Source organism: Pelophylax lessonae (genome assembly GCF_965119305.1).
Source record: "Pelophylax lessonae genome assembly, chromosome: 13".
NCBI lineage: Eukaryota > Metazoa > Chordata > Amphibia > Anura > Ranidae > Pelophylax > Pelophylax lessonae.
In genome coordinates, this window is record NC_138780.1 from 65,534,916 (window position 1) to 65,549,984 (window position 15,069).

Below are 15,069 nucleotides of genomic sequence, written 5' to 3' on the forward strand. Positions count from 1 at the left end.
GATTTTATTTGGTACATTTTTCATGTTGAAGGGTAAAAAATACTGTATTTTGTATATAATTGTTTAAAAACTTTATTATTGTTATTAACGTTTGAATAATTGTTTAAGAACTATTTTGTTCACTTAATGTAATAATAGAACTTTTGTAAGAACTTACCTTAAAATTATTTTCTCTGAGTCCTCTGACAGTTGCTGCCCGATGGTATTAGCCTTCACTAATGGGTAATGGCACACTCTGCAGGACCAGGCAGATAATTAATTATCAGGTTAATACAAAAAAAACTTTTGTACCTCAGCATGCCACTAGGGGGCCATCCCACAGCCATTACCAGAACCCAATCTGATATTACTTCAGTTTTGTAGCAAGCAGTACCGGAATGTAACAACCCCCAGATCCAAAAACCAGAGGGGTGGGGGCGGCGACTGTCAGAGGACTCAGAGAAAAGAATTTTACAGTAAGTTCTTACAAAAATTATATTTTCTCTAACGTTCTCTGACAGTCGCCGCCCGATGGTATTAGCCTCCACCAATGGGACGTCCCAAAGCAGTGCAGGTATGAGGGGTGGGAAAGCAACGCAACCAGATAAGAAGGTAACGCAAATAACCGGGCTAGTAAAAACCTGAGCCCACAGTAAAAAATTGGAACAAACCCAGAAAAAACACCCCAACAAGGAAAGACATTAAAAACAATGTCCCCTTAAACAACTGCACTAAAAACGCACTAAAAACTTCACGGTCAAAAGAAGCATTCGAAGATGCCAAAACGTCAAGTTTGTAAAACTTTGGGAAAGTGTGCACTGACGACTATGTCGCAGTCTTGCACACCTGAGCCACAGATGCCTGATGGCGTCTGCCAGAAGATCGCGAGTCCTGGCCACGAATCTTACCACCACTTTGTGGAGACGGGACGCAAACAAATCCACCCCTGGGGTCCCCCTACCAGGCACACAGGAGGTGAACCACCTCCGGATGTAGGGACCATTCCCCTCGGTCCAAAGTCTAGCGACGTAGATAGTCTGCCTGCCAGAGTTCCACACCCGAATGAGAACAGCTGAGAATGCAGGTACCTGCGATCCGGCCCAGGACAGAATCTCGGGCCACTTACATGGCTGTCCGGGCACTCCACATGCCCCCTTGGTGATTGATATAAGCCACAGCCGTGGCATTGTCCATCTGTACCCGCACCGGACACCCCTGAAGCTGAGGTTACCACTGGAACAGACAAAGCTTGAGCGCTCAGAGCTCCAAGACGCTGATCGGTATCGAGCAAACGGAACTGCTTCGAAGGCCAAGACCAGCCATCCCAGAACCAGCATGCAGGTCCGCAAAGAGGAGAGATCATCGTTCCAGAGAGCTCCGATCTCCTCCCGCAAAGTCCCAATTTTTGTCCTCCGGAAGGAAGACCCGAGACTGAGCAGAGTCCAGGACCATCTAGGTACTGGAAACGAGTAGAGGGAGTCAGTGCCGACTTCTGAAATTGACGGCCCACCCAAACTCCTTTAGTGTCTGAACCTTCACAGCCAGATCTTTTGCCAAGGTTACACATGAGTTTGACCTTATAAGCGGTCATCCAGGCAACCGAGGACCGCAATGTCCCGTAAACGCAGCAAAGCTAGACCGGAGCCAACACCTTGGTGAAAACCCTGGGAGCCGAAGCGAAACCGAAAGGCAACGCCGCAAACTGGTAATGCTACCCAGCCACCGCGAAGCGGAAGCAGCTCTGATGACCCTCGAAAATAGGGATGTGGAGATACGCATCCTGCAAGGTGATGGATGCAGTAATTCCCCAGGCCTCAACGAGGCCATCACCGACCAGATGGATCCCAACCATGTTTGTCCCGCACAAAGCGGTTCAGGGACTACCAGTCCAGAATTGGACACACCGTGTCCTCTTTCCTGGGCACCGTGAACAGGTTGGAGTCAAAACCGCAAAAACTTTTTCCGAAAAAGAACGGGTACAATGACTCCGTGTGCAAGCAAACCCTGCACAGCCCCCATGAGATCTCTGAGACTATCAGGGGGCAGCTGAAGAATGGACAGGAGGAACCGGTCTGCGGGGTGAGATCAACTCGATCTCTCTGAACGTATTGGTTTGTGAAACCACCTGTCCTGAATGGCGGACAACCAGAGTCCCTGAAAAGAAAGCAGACGTCCCCCCACCCAGACAACGGGGAGGGCTTCCCTTTTAGGGAGAGGTGGACTGGGCCGACGAACCAGACTGACCGGAGTTTGGCTTATCCGACCACGGCTCCTCGTGGCCACCGGGAAGGCGGAAGGGTTTACCCTTCTCCTGCGTCCCAAAGGCACAAAGGCAATTATGTTGAGTCTTGAAGGGGAGCCCCCTCCGCGTACGGGGGAGCTCTCCCTTGGTGACCTGGGGCAGATGAGTACTCTTACCTCCCGTGAGCCCCGTAATCAACTCATCTAGAGTTACCCCAAAAAGACGAACACCCTCATAGGGGACCCTTAGACACCGTCTTTTAGGACGCGTGGTCAACCGACCAGCACTTTAACCAGGTAATGCGGTGGATCGCAATCCCCACCGCCGACAACAGGGCGACCAACGGAGCCACTTCCAAAGCTGCGTCGCCCAGGAAGCTTGCAGTGTGGACGAGCTGATCCTGCTGCGAAGCCCCTTGCACCATGTAATGAGCGCCTGAGAGGCCAACACTGAGGCAAAACACAGGTTGCAACAGGGAACCCGCCACTAGATAAATGTGGCGGGCAAGCACTTCCACATGCCTATCAGCCGGATCCCTGAATACCGGGAATCCCCTATCGGCAAGTAAGGTGGACTTATTCAGCCTAGACACAGTGTGATCCCCTGCTTGGGGACACCGACCAACGTTCATCTACCGCCTCCGAAAAACGGAGAGCGGGTGGAAAAACGCTTAGGCACCACCAACATGCGCTAAATGCGCCGCCACTGGCCATTCACAATCTTGTGAAAATCCACCGGGCAGGAAAAATGCCTGACCCGACAGTCTGGGGTCTGCAAAACCCAAGCAAAACGGACTGCTCACTTGACTGAGCTGGCTTATCGTTAAGATAGAGAGTTTCTGTTATGACGCCCATAAGAGCATCCATCGTATCGCGTTCCCGCGCTACCGAGGAGGAAGATTCCCCCTCCTCCTCTCCCTCAACGTGGAGGACCGGGGCCCCTCAGAGGGGACCATCGTCCATGGCAACCAATTCGGGCTCAGAGTCAGAGGACTGGGAGGGCACAAGCCGTTTTTTATGGAGGAGCATGCCGACATCAGCAGATTCACCTGGGACGCCAAAGTCGCCAGAGCAGCAGATATTGGTGCCAGGGGAGAGGATTCAGGTGTACCCGAAGTCCCCACCAGGTCTGCGGGGGATTTATTATCACGGGAGACCATTTTTGCCTTAGATGAAAAAAGGGACGCTGGCCCTTTAAATCAGCGGTTCCCGCAGGCCCCCCGCAATCTGCACCAACTGAAAGAGCCCCTTGAGAAAACACTAGCAAAAAAAAAGAATTGGATTTGGTCGAATAATGGCCCGAGATATAACCAAAAATCCCCAGCCTGTCAAACGGCTGCAAAATAAATGCACCAAACACATTTCTGGCTATAAGCATGGATCCCCACAGCATTCCCAGGGGGCAGGGAGGGGAGGGAAAAAAAACACAACCCGGCCAGAAGGGGGATCCTACAGTGGCCCTGCTATCCCCTAAGAGTGAGCCCACAACCCCCAATTGTCCCCAGGGACAAGGGGGTTCAGTACTCACCAGTCCAGCAGCGGGCACCGCTCAGAAACGGGAGACCTCCTACCCTAAGTGGGGGTGCTGTCAGCCATGGAGAAACACTGGCAACATGCGGGCGATCCAGGTTGAGACATCCTTTGCGAAGCACAGCTCCGCGGGCTCGTCCCCATATGGAGGGGCACTGTCGTTGCGAGGCCTGGGCGTACAAGTAACCTGCGACGCTCGTTGGCAGGCTGGGACTCCATAAGGATCTATGATACCCAGTCTGAGGCCCAGCTCTGCAGTCACTTGTAGTCCTCCAGGAAAGGAATCCCTGACTAACTAGTGATAGTGAGAGAAAATAAAATCTATTGTGAAAAGAAAAACACATGAATTCAGAAAAAAAAACCATAAAGAAAACCGAGACATATCCCAGTTCAAAACCCCTAACCAGCTCCTGAGCTAGGCAGCATAAAACTGAAGTAATATCAGACTGGGTTCTGGTAATGGCTGTGGGATGGCCCCCTAGTGGCGTGCTGAAGTACAAAAGTTTTTTTGTATTAACCTGATAATGCGCCATTTTTTGTATTAACCTGATAATGCGATAGTGCGCCATTACCCATTAGTGAAGGCTAATACCATCGGGCGGCGACTGTCAGAGGACGTAAGAGAAACTTTACATTTACATAAAAATTAAAATTTACAGTGGTCCACTCTAAGCAACCCATAGTCTTTGTCCACATGTGTCCTAGAACCCAAGTAGTCTGCAATCATTTGATTGAGGCACTGGGGTTTATTTACTAAAGACAAATCTACTGTGCACTACAATTGCACTTAGAAGTGCAGTCGCTGTAGATCTGAGTGGGACATGCAAGGAAAAATTGGATTTTTGTCTTACCGTAAAATCCATTTCTCTGATGTTCATTGAGGGACACAGCTCCAGAGTCTTCTTGACCATTGGGTTATGCTGCCCCCTACAGGAGTAGGACACTAGGCAGGAAAAACTTTTTGTGCCCCCTTGGTGATTGACATATGCCACGGCCGTAGCATTGTCCGATTAAATCCGTACCGGACACCCTTGAAGACGAATCGCCCAATGGGCCAGACAAAGTCTGATCGCCTGACGTTCCAGTACATTGATCGGCAGTCTGGACTCCTGCAGAGTCCAAACCACCTTAGCACAGTCTGTGCCCAAGAAACCTCCCCACTCGGACAGGCTGACATCCGTGGTGACCACCGTCCAGTACAGGGGAAGGAAGGATTTTCCCTGTCAAAAAGCCGGAGAGCGAAGCCACCAGAACAGGGACCCACTCGTACTCCAGCTTAGCAGGATCAGATTGTCTGGAGACTGTGGAATCTTGTTCCACTTGGCAAGAATCTCTCTCTGCAGAGGTCTTGTGTGGAACTGTGCAAACGGAACCGCCTCAAAAGGTAGACACCATCAGGCCCAGCACCCGCATACAAGTCCTGAGAGATGACCAACTGCTGGACAACAGATGGCGAATGGCATCCAGCAGCTTTTGGAGCTTGTCCAACAGAAGAAACACCCTGGCTGAGGCCGAATCTAGAGTCAGACCAACTTGGAGGACAGAACCAGAGCAGCTTCTGGAAATTCAATGTCCAACCAAACTCCTGCAGAGTCCACACAGTGATGTCCAGGTTGTCCTTTAGAGCAGTTGGAGACTCTGCTCACAGAAGATGGTCCAGGTACCTCAGTACCGCAATTCCCCACTGTCGCAACAAAGCGAACACCGGGGGCAACACTTTTGTGAATACCAGAGGAGCTGAGGCGAGATCAAAGAGTAATGCCATGAATTGATAATGCTCCTTGCCAGACAGCAAGGCAGAGGAATCGCTGATGCCCAACGTATATCGGAGATGGAGGTAAGCGTCCTTGATATTGAGAGAGGCCAGAAGATCCCCTTGATGAAGGGATGCCACTACCGTATGAATGGACTCCATCTGAAACTTCTGTACCCGCACAAATCGGTTCAGGGCTTTGAGGACCAGGACTGGACAAACTTTACCTTCCTTCCTTCCTAACTGTAAACAGGTTTGAATAAGAACCCCAAAAACGTTCCGAGTTTGGAACTGTTACAAGCACCCCTTGTAGTAGCGAATCTTGCATCGCCCTGAAGAGACCATGCAGGTGGTCTGGGGACAAACGCAGGTTGGAATGAAAAAACCTCTCTGGAGGATAAGACCAAAATTCGATCTTGTAGCCAGACTGAATCACTCGTGGACCTACCTGTCTTGAATCAGAGAAGTCCACGGGTCCAGAAAAAATAAGGACGTCCCCCCACCCCAGATACAGGTGAGGGCACCCCTTTAGCCAGAAAAGGGCTTGTTTGGTCTGTAAGGACCTGCTCCCAGCTTACCAGGCCAGGTCCTCTTGAAACCTCCAGGGACGGTCCTAACGGATTTGGATCCCTTGTCTTGAGACCCTGAAGAATGAAAAAGCCGCTTATGAGTTGAGAAAAAAGGACCACATCTGTGACGAGACTCCTTGCACCTGGAAGCCTTTGGGAGGAGAGTACTCTTCCGTCCGGTAACTCCCTTAAATATTTCATCCAGGGAAGACCCAAACAGGCAATCCCTTGCAAAGGGGAGATCCGATAAGGCCTTCTTGGAAGCTTGGTCCGCAGACCAGCATTTCAGCCACATTATGCGCCAAAGGACCACTGCTGTCATGGACAGCCTAAAAACTAAGTGAGCTGCATCCAGAGAGGCATCACAGATAAACTGTAACCCCTGGACCAACTGGTCTGCCAGCTCCGCAAAGGCAGGGGGAAGCTGTTCCTCCTCCAGATCCTGGCATAAAAGCTTAGCCCATTCCTTCAAGGTTTGCGACACCAAGGCAATGGTGAACACCGGGCTAATAACTGAACCGGCCATAGTAAACATGTGCCGGACCAATGTCTCCGCTTTCCTATAAAAAGGGGCCTTAAAAGCTGGAGACTCCTGCATGGGAATTAGAGTGGATTTGTTTAGCCTGGAAACCGGAGAATCCACCACAGGTGGGACTGTCTACTTTTCAAAGGGGTACCTTCTAGCAAAACACTTAGGAACCACCACATTGCGTTTAGGGCAACCCACTGATTCACGACAATTTTGTCAAAATAGGTGGGAAAAGGAAAAAAAAAAAAAAAAAAAAAAAACCTTTGCCGCCTTTGAGGATTTTCGGTTACCGAAGGTGACCGGCATCTCCAACGCAGCCGCATCCTCCAGTTTCCCGCACTGATACAATCAGTGCATCCACCAGCGCTTTTTCATGCGCTGTAGTGGAAGAAGAATCATCCTATTAGAGGAATCAGGGTGTGTGGATGCAGACCCAGCAGGGTGACTCGTGTCTGCAGCGGCCAGTTTAGACTCAGAATCTGAGGAGACAAAGGAGGCAGGTGAAGGCGGTGGACGCTTTTTGCTGGTCCTGTTTTGCAGGATCAAATAAACCTTGGACACTAAGGGCCCGCTGTCTCTGAGTTAGGATCATGGCATGAAATTTGATCCAGGGACTCAATGTAAAGCAGGGAACCACCAGGCAAAAGTAGTAAAAAACACTAAGTGACCCCCCCGCCCCCACGCTAGCAGCACTACAAGTCCCAGCACAGCTGAATAGCTGCTATAGCGGAGAGAGGGAGATCCAGGTTACCCACAAATAACTCACCACCCTTGGTCTGCACAGAGCAGAGCACTGGATACTGTACATGATGCGGGGATCAGAGAGAAATTAGAAGTCGAGGGTCAGCACTAGAGGTCCACCGCCACATTCACCACCCGCAAGGCTCCAAAAACATGGCCGCCATTTTAGTCAATGGGAAACCACCAAGAAAATGGCCACCAGACTACACAAACATGGCCACCGTATATACAGCAAGCCATCCACAACAAAATGGCAGTTCCCGGGATCCAAAGGGGACACCAAGGACATTATTACAGTAAAAGGGGGCCCTGGTAGGAGCTTGCACCAGGACAACTCCTCCTAAAAACCGTGCGTTCAGCTTCTGGTGGCCTGCCCCCCCCCTCCTGGCCCCCATTGCCCGCTTAAAGCGGAGTTCCGGGCACAAAAACGATATTTTTTTTTTTGTGCCCGTCCGCTAGTTCAGCCTAACCTGAAAAGGAATTGAATAGTTAGATTTTTTTTTTTTTTTAAAAACTCACCTTGTAATTGACGATTGTAAATACTCACCTCAGGGTACTTCCTCCCTCAGCGCCGCGGCTCCGCTGTCACTTCCTGCGCTGCGATGATTCCTGAGAGCTAAACGTCATCGCTCCCAGGAATCAATGCGACGGCACCGGCCCCGCTCGTCACTTCCGGGCGACGCCGCATTCCCCTGCTAAACAGCTTCTGGGCATGCCCAGAAGCTGTTTAGGAATGCGGCGCCGCACCGGAAGTGACGAGAGGGGCCGGTGCGGCGCATTCTGGGAGAAGAAGACGCGGAAGAAGACGCAGAAGAGGACCGCGCCGGCTTCAGCTGCCCACAAGAGAGATGGAAACGCTGTGGAAGAAATTTTATAAGTAAGTATTTCTTCTAAAAGGTAAGTGCGAACCGGGACAGATCAGAGGCTAGCCATTGTGGAATGTGCAAGCCCTGACTGTCCCGGGGGTATGTTCATTAAAAAATGACATCTGTGCCCGGAACTCCGCTTTAACACCCCTCAGAACTAGATCCTTACTCCTGACTTGGCAGAAAAAAAAAATGAATGTCTATAGCAGGAAGTGGGAGTATACCCCCTGGGACTGCACCATAGGCGTGGTAAAGTTTTTTCCTGCCTAGTGTCCTACTCCTGTAGGGGGCAGCATAACCCAATGGTCAAGAAGATTCTGGAGCTGTGTCTGTCAATGAATGAAAGAGAAATAAAAAACAGCATTTTTGCTTGCACATGACTGGATGATAGAAGTTAGCAGAGCATCCCCTCATTTCAGATCTTCCCCTCAGATCTACAGTGACTGCACTTCCAAGTGCACTTGTAATGCACAGTTGATTTGCCGTTCGTAAATAAACCCCTCTGTCTGTAACTGTTGCCTGTAGCCAGGCCTGCCATCTGTGGTTGGAAAAACAACTGAAAAGCATTTGAGACAGCCACTACCTCTTCTCCTTTCATGGATCGGAGGCTCAGAGGCAGTTTGGGCATGAGATGGGATCCTGCCAATGTCTGGAAAGGCAGCTAAAAGGTTCTTCTGCAGCACCTTTTCTAAGCAGTGTATTTCTTGCTCCCTCTGGAAGGTAGCATGAGATCTGCATTTTCCACTTTTATCGTGGATCCAAAAAGCTTGCTACCCAGTAATGGTCCCTCTCCTCTGCCTGAACCTTGGGGTCCTTGCATTGACATTTCAGCATGGATGAGCCCATTTCCCACAAATTGCCTGGAGAGTGTCCAGAGGACACTGTTGACCTCAACAATCTCACTTCGCCCACATATAATTCTAGGCATTCAGGAGGGGTGGAAAGTCCCATGGAAGTCTGCCCAATTTCCTCCTCACTGCCAGCACCCCCATTCTCATACTCCATGTACTCTTTCTCTGTCTCCTGCTGCCTCTACCTCAAAGAAATCCCACTGGCCTACAGGAGCAAGTCTTTTCCTGCTTTCCTTTTCCTGGCTTTTCCTAATGCTTTGCCTCTGGTGCCCAGTTACATAGTTTGTGAGGTTGAAAAAAGACATCAGTCCATCCAGTTCAACCTATGATGTGTGTGTGTGTTTGCTGTTAACCGTACATTCTATACCCCTTTATGTTGTGGTCTTTAAGGTGCCCATCTAATAGTTTTTTTAAACCATTGATGCTCCCTGCTGATACCAGTGCTTGTGGAAAATAATTCCACATCCTTACTGCTCTGACAGTAAAGAACCCCATTTTAAGGTTAAACCAATTTTCCTCTAGTTTTAGTGACCACATGTCTTATTGTATTCCCTTTCTCTGAAAAGTTTGTTCCTTTGCTACGGTCCCCACCAGTACAGTATTTGTACAAAGTACATTGATATCATATCCCCCCTCAAGCGTCTCTTCTCCAGAGAGCATAAGTTCAATGCTTGTAGTCTTTCCTCATAGCTGATGTCCTCCATTCCCCTAATTATTTTTGTTGCTCTTCTCTGGACTCTCTCCAGTTCCAGCACATCTTTTCTGAGGACCGGTGCCCAAAACTGGACGGAATACTCCAGATGTGGCCGGACCAGAGTATGGTAGAATGGGAGAATAATCTCTTTATTTCTGGAGTGAATAACCTTTTTTATACATGCCAGTATTTTGTTGGCTTTGCTTGCAGCGGCTTGGAATTGCATGCCACTGCCAAGCCTGTTGTCCAATAATACCCCCAGGTCCTTTTCCATCTTAGACTCACCCAGAGGTTCCCCCCCTTGTGAGTAGCTTGCTTTCATGTTTCAGACGCCCAAGTGCATTACGTTACATTTTTCAACATTAAACCTCATCTGCCAATTAGTTGCCCACCCCATTATTTTGTTCAGGTCCGCTTGTAAGGTTTCCACATCCTGCATAGAAGATATTGGCATGCTTAGTTTAGTATCATCCGCAAATACCGAGATTGTGCTGGATATCCCCTCCTCTTACATAGTTACATATACATAGTTACATAGTTTGTGAGGTTGAAAAAAGACATCAGTCCATCCAGTTCAACCTATGATGTGTGTGTGTGTTTGCTGTTAACCGTACATTGTATACCCCTGTATGTTGTGGTCTTTAAGGTGCCCATCTAATAGTTTTTGAAACTATCGACGCTCCCTGCTGATACGAAGAGAATTCCACATCCTTACTGCTTTCACAGTGAAGAACCCCTTACGTATTTTAAGGTTAAACCGCCTTTCCTCTAGTCTTGGTGAGTGGCCGCGTGTCTTATTGTATTCCCTTTTTCTGAATAGTTTGTTCCTTATGCTAGGGTCGCCAGTACAGTATTTGTACATTGATATCATATCCCCCCTCAATCGTCTCTTCTCCAGAGAGAATAAGTTCAGTGCTTGCAGTCTTTCCTCATAGCTGATGTCCTCCATTCCCCTAATTATTTTTGTTGCCCTTCTCTGGACTCTCTCCGGTTCCAGCACATCCTTCCTGAGGACCGGTGCCCAGAACTGGACAGCATACTCCAGATGTGGCCGGACCAGAGTCTTGTAGAGAGGGAGAATAATCTCTTTATTTCTGGAGTGAATCCCCTTTTTTATACATCCCAGTATTCTGTTGCATGCCACTGCCAAGCCTGTTGTCTACCAGTATCCCCAGGTCCTTTTCCATCCTAGACTCACCCAGAGGTTCCCCCCCTAGTGAGTAGCTTGCTTTCTGGTTTTTGGCACCCAAGTGCATTACTTTACATTTTTCAACATTAAACCTCATCTGACATGTAGTTGCCCACCCCATTATTTTGTTCAGGTCCGCTTGTAAGGTTTCCACATCCCACATAGAAGATATTGGCATGCTTAGTTTAGTATCATCTGCAAATACTGAGATTGTACTAGATATCCCCTCCTCTAGATCATTTATGAATAAATTAAACAGGATTGGTCCCAGGACAGAACCTTGGGGGACCCCACTTTCCACACCTGCCCAATCCGAGTACTCCCCATCAATCACCACCCTTTGCACTCTCCCCTGGAGCCAGTTCTCTATCCAGGTACTCACCTTATGGTCCATATCTACCTTCCTTAGTTTGTACAGTAAGCGTTTGTGGGGAACAGTGTCAAAGGCCTTTGCAAAGTCCAGATACACCACATCCACAGGCTTTCCTTTATCTAGGTGGCAGCTCACTTCATCGTAGAAGGTTAATAGATTGGTCTGGCCAGAACAATTTTTCATGAATCCATGCTGATTACTACTAATAAATGGATTTTTGTAAAATCTTACCGTAAAATCCTTTTCTCTTAGCTCATCGACAGACGTAGTTCTCGGTGATACACCACCTTCGGGTTATGTTACCTCCGCAGGAGCAGGACTAGACAGGAAATTAAAAAGCTCTGGCCACACCCTAGGGGCAGTCCCAGAGGGTATATCCTCTCTCTCTCTGCCTCAGCAAATCAGTTATGTGAAAAAGCAGTGCTTAGAGAATTTAACCCAACCCAACTCCAAAACAGAGGGGCGGGGACTACATCTGTCGATGAGCTAAGAGAAAAGGATTTTACGGTAAGATTTTACAAAAATCCATTTTTCTCTAGCGCTCATCGACAGACGTAGTCCTCGGTGATACACCACCTTCGGGACGTCCCAGAGCAGTATCACAACTGAGGGGTGGGAAAATGGAAATCAATCCCAATCTAGAAGGCCCAACCGGTGCCAACTAGAAGTTTACAATGCTCATCCTTAATGATGAGACTCAACCAAAAAAAAAAAGAAAACAATTTTTTTTTTTTTTTTTCAAACAGAAAAAAACCCTCGAGGTAGACCACCGGTCTCCTCAAATTGCGGCCTGCAAAACCTTGCGGCCAAATGAGGCATCCGCCGATGCCGTCACATCAATTTTATAGAATTTTGTAAAGGTATGTACCGACGACCAGGTGGCCGCCTTACATACCTGGACCACTGACGCCTGATGGCGAAAGGCCCAGGAAGTACTGAGCGCTCGAGTGGAGTGCGCCCTAACAGGGAACGGAGGACTCTGACCCTTAATAGAATAAGCCTGTACCACCGTTTGTCTAATCCATTTGGCAATGGTCGCGGCAGATGCAGGCAAACCCTTTCTGGGGCCATCCGTGATAACAAAAAGTGAATCCGTCTCACGGAATGATTCCGTAGCTTTCAGGTATACCCTGATTGCCCGAACCACATCTAAGGAATGCAACGCATGTTCCCGATGATGCTTGGGCTGAGGACACAAGGAAGGTAGTACAATATCTTCATTCAGATGAAAATCTGAAACCACCTTGGGAAGAAAAAATGGCTTAGGATGAAGTACTACCTTATCCCTATGAATCACTAGGTATGGTGACTGGCATGATAATGCAGCCAGTTCTGACACCCTGCGAGCAGAAGTAATAGCCACCAAGAAGGCCACCTTCTGGGATAGAGTAAGCAAGGGAATCTCCCTGATGTTTTCAAAGGGAGGTTTCTGTAGAACCGACAAAACCAAATTAAGATCCCAGGGCGGTAAGGGCGCGCGGACTGGAGGAGCCAGGTGCCGCACCCCCTGGATGAAATTCCGCACCAAGGATTTGGTAGCTAAAGGCTTCTGAAAGAAGATTGCTAATGCTGAAACTTGACCCTTGATGGTGCTCAAGGCTAGCTTCTGCTCAACCCCTTGTTGCAAAAAGGCCAATATTCGAGTCACCGAATAGGTACGTGGAGGAAATCCTAAAGATTCGCACCACGCAATATAAGTCTTCCATGTGTGATAATAGACTTTGCTGGAAGTCGCTTTCCTTGCTTTAATAAGGGTAGGAATGACTGAAGTAGACAAACCTCTGTCCTTCAGTACTTGGGTCTCAATGGCCAGGCCATTAAAACCAGCGACTGTAAAGCACGAAGGTAAATTGGTCCTTGAGACCACAGACACTCCCTGAGACGAAGTTCCCACGGAACGTCTGCGACTAACATGTCCAAGTCGGCCAGGCCGGCTTGAGGAGGCCAGCCTAGAATTTCTAGGACCACTGGCGCTGATTGGATCTGAACCAGGCGTCCCTAGAGGTATCTGGCCCCGACCATCCGAGAAAGTCTGGTCGTTTTCTGTTCCCACACATTTAACAGATACCTGATTGCTATCAGGAAGGGTGATCTTTTCTGGTTGAACCTCAGGGACCGAAGTCACCCGACTAGAGGCTACTTGGCCTATCTGGTCAACCAGATCCGATTCCTGTGAGGTATCGGGACTAATCTTAGGAAAAGGTAAAGGAAAAGATCTTTTCAGGGAACGGTAACTACCGCTTCCTGTGGCACTTAAATGTTGGAAGGGAAGAATCGCACCGGTAGTAGTGGTTGATGCTCGATCTAATGTCCTGAATACCGGTGAAAACGTCCCCCCACCCTGAAACCGGGTGGGGGCGCACCTTCAGGCTGTGTACTCCTTTGCTTCGGGTTTGGCTGGGTTGGTCCCCTTCTTGAACCCTCCTGGAGGAGTCTTGCCTTTCCCGCTAGTACCAGCCGGGCGCCCTTTATGGGCGGTAAAGAAAGGTCCTCGCTTGTTGCGAGGTCCCTTAGCTTTTGCAGCCTGTGGCAAAAAAGTGCTCTTGCCCCCAGTGGCATCCTTAATGATTTCATCTAGGTTGGCTCCAAATAGACGATTCCCCTGAAAGGGGAGATTGGTCAAGGTCTTTTTGGAACCTAGGTCAGCTGACCAGCATTTTAACCACAGCACACGTCTGAGGATCACTGCTAACTTAGATGCATGCCCTAATAGGGGAGTAGTGTCCAAGGCTGCGTCACAGATAAACCGTAGCCCTTGTATGATCTGTTCCATCAAATCAGATGTCTCCTGGGGAATATCTTTTCCCCTAAGATCTTGGCGTACCATTTTCGCCCATTCCGTAAGTGTCTGGGAAACTAGACCAATAACGATTACTGGTCTAAATGCTGACCCTATCAGAGAAAAGATAGTGCGGGACTCTGCTTCTATCTTTCGATCCACCGGATCCTTAAAGGACGAAGTGTCCTCCACTGGAATAACCGTGGCTTTATTCAGCCTGGAAATAGGCGGATCCACGACTGGTGGTACCGTCCATTTCTTAATGATGGATTCCTCAAACGGATAGCGTCTAGCAATACGCTTGGAAATAGTAAAGGTACGTTTAGAATGCTCCCATTCTCCTTTAATCTGATTACCAAAACATTTAGGTACAGGAAAAGCCTTCGCCGTCTTGATGGGCTTATTAGTCCCAAAAGGCCTCTCTGTTTCAGTTGCCTCTGCCGGTAAAGCCTCAAGTTTTAAGGTTTCTTGCACTGCCACAACTAGTGCGTCCACCAATGCTTCTTCCTGAATTATAGCAAGAGAAGAAGCGTCCTCCTCACTGTCTGAGGGGGCTTTACCTGGGATAACAGCCCTTGCAGAGGAACCTGCAACTGCCGTGACCATCTCTGAATCTGAGTCAGAGGTGTCAGATGGTATAGGGGTAGGCGGGGGTCACTTCCTTGACCCCCGTCCCTGACAGGCCGCCTCCACCCGAGCCACCATAGACTCCAAAATTGCTGTAAATGACTCTATACTCTGTGCACCGGCGGGTCCCGAGGCCCCCTCGAGGGAAACAGGTGGGGGAATATGTGTGGCAGGGTCCATAATAACTCCAGTTACTTCCTGGATAATATGATTCAAAAGTAAAGAAAAAAACTTTTTTTTTTTTTTTTTTTTTTCTTTTCTGACCCCCAGCGCCACAAAAAGCCCCTTAGTGTTACCTGCTTAGGGATCCCTATCGATCGAGAGAGAGAGAGATAGACCCCCAGGCTC

At 48.9% G+C, this 15,069-nt stretch overlaps 1 protein-coding gene across 2 annotated transcripts in view; it reads right to left on the reverse strand.

Annotated features, from left to right (window-relative positions):
- INO80 (INO80 complex ATPase subunit) overlaps window positions 1–15,069 on the reverse strand; it is a 362,932-nt gene that overhangs the window by 26,519 nt on the left and 321,344 nt on the right. The gene's annotated exons all lie outside the window — the stretch shown is intronic.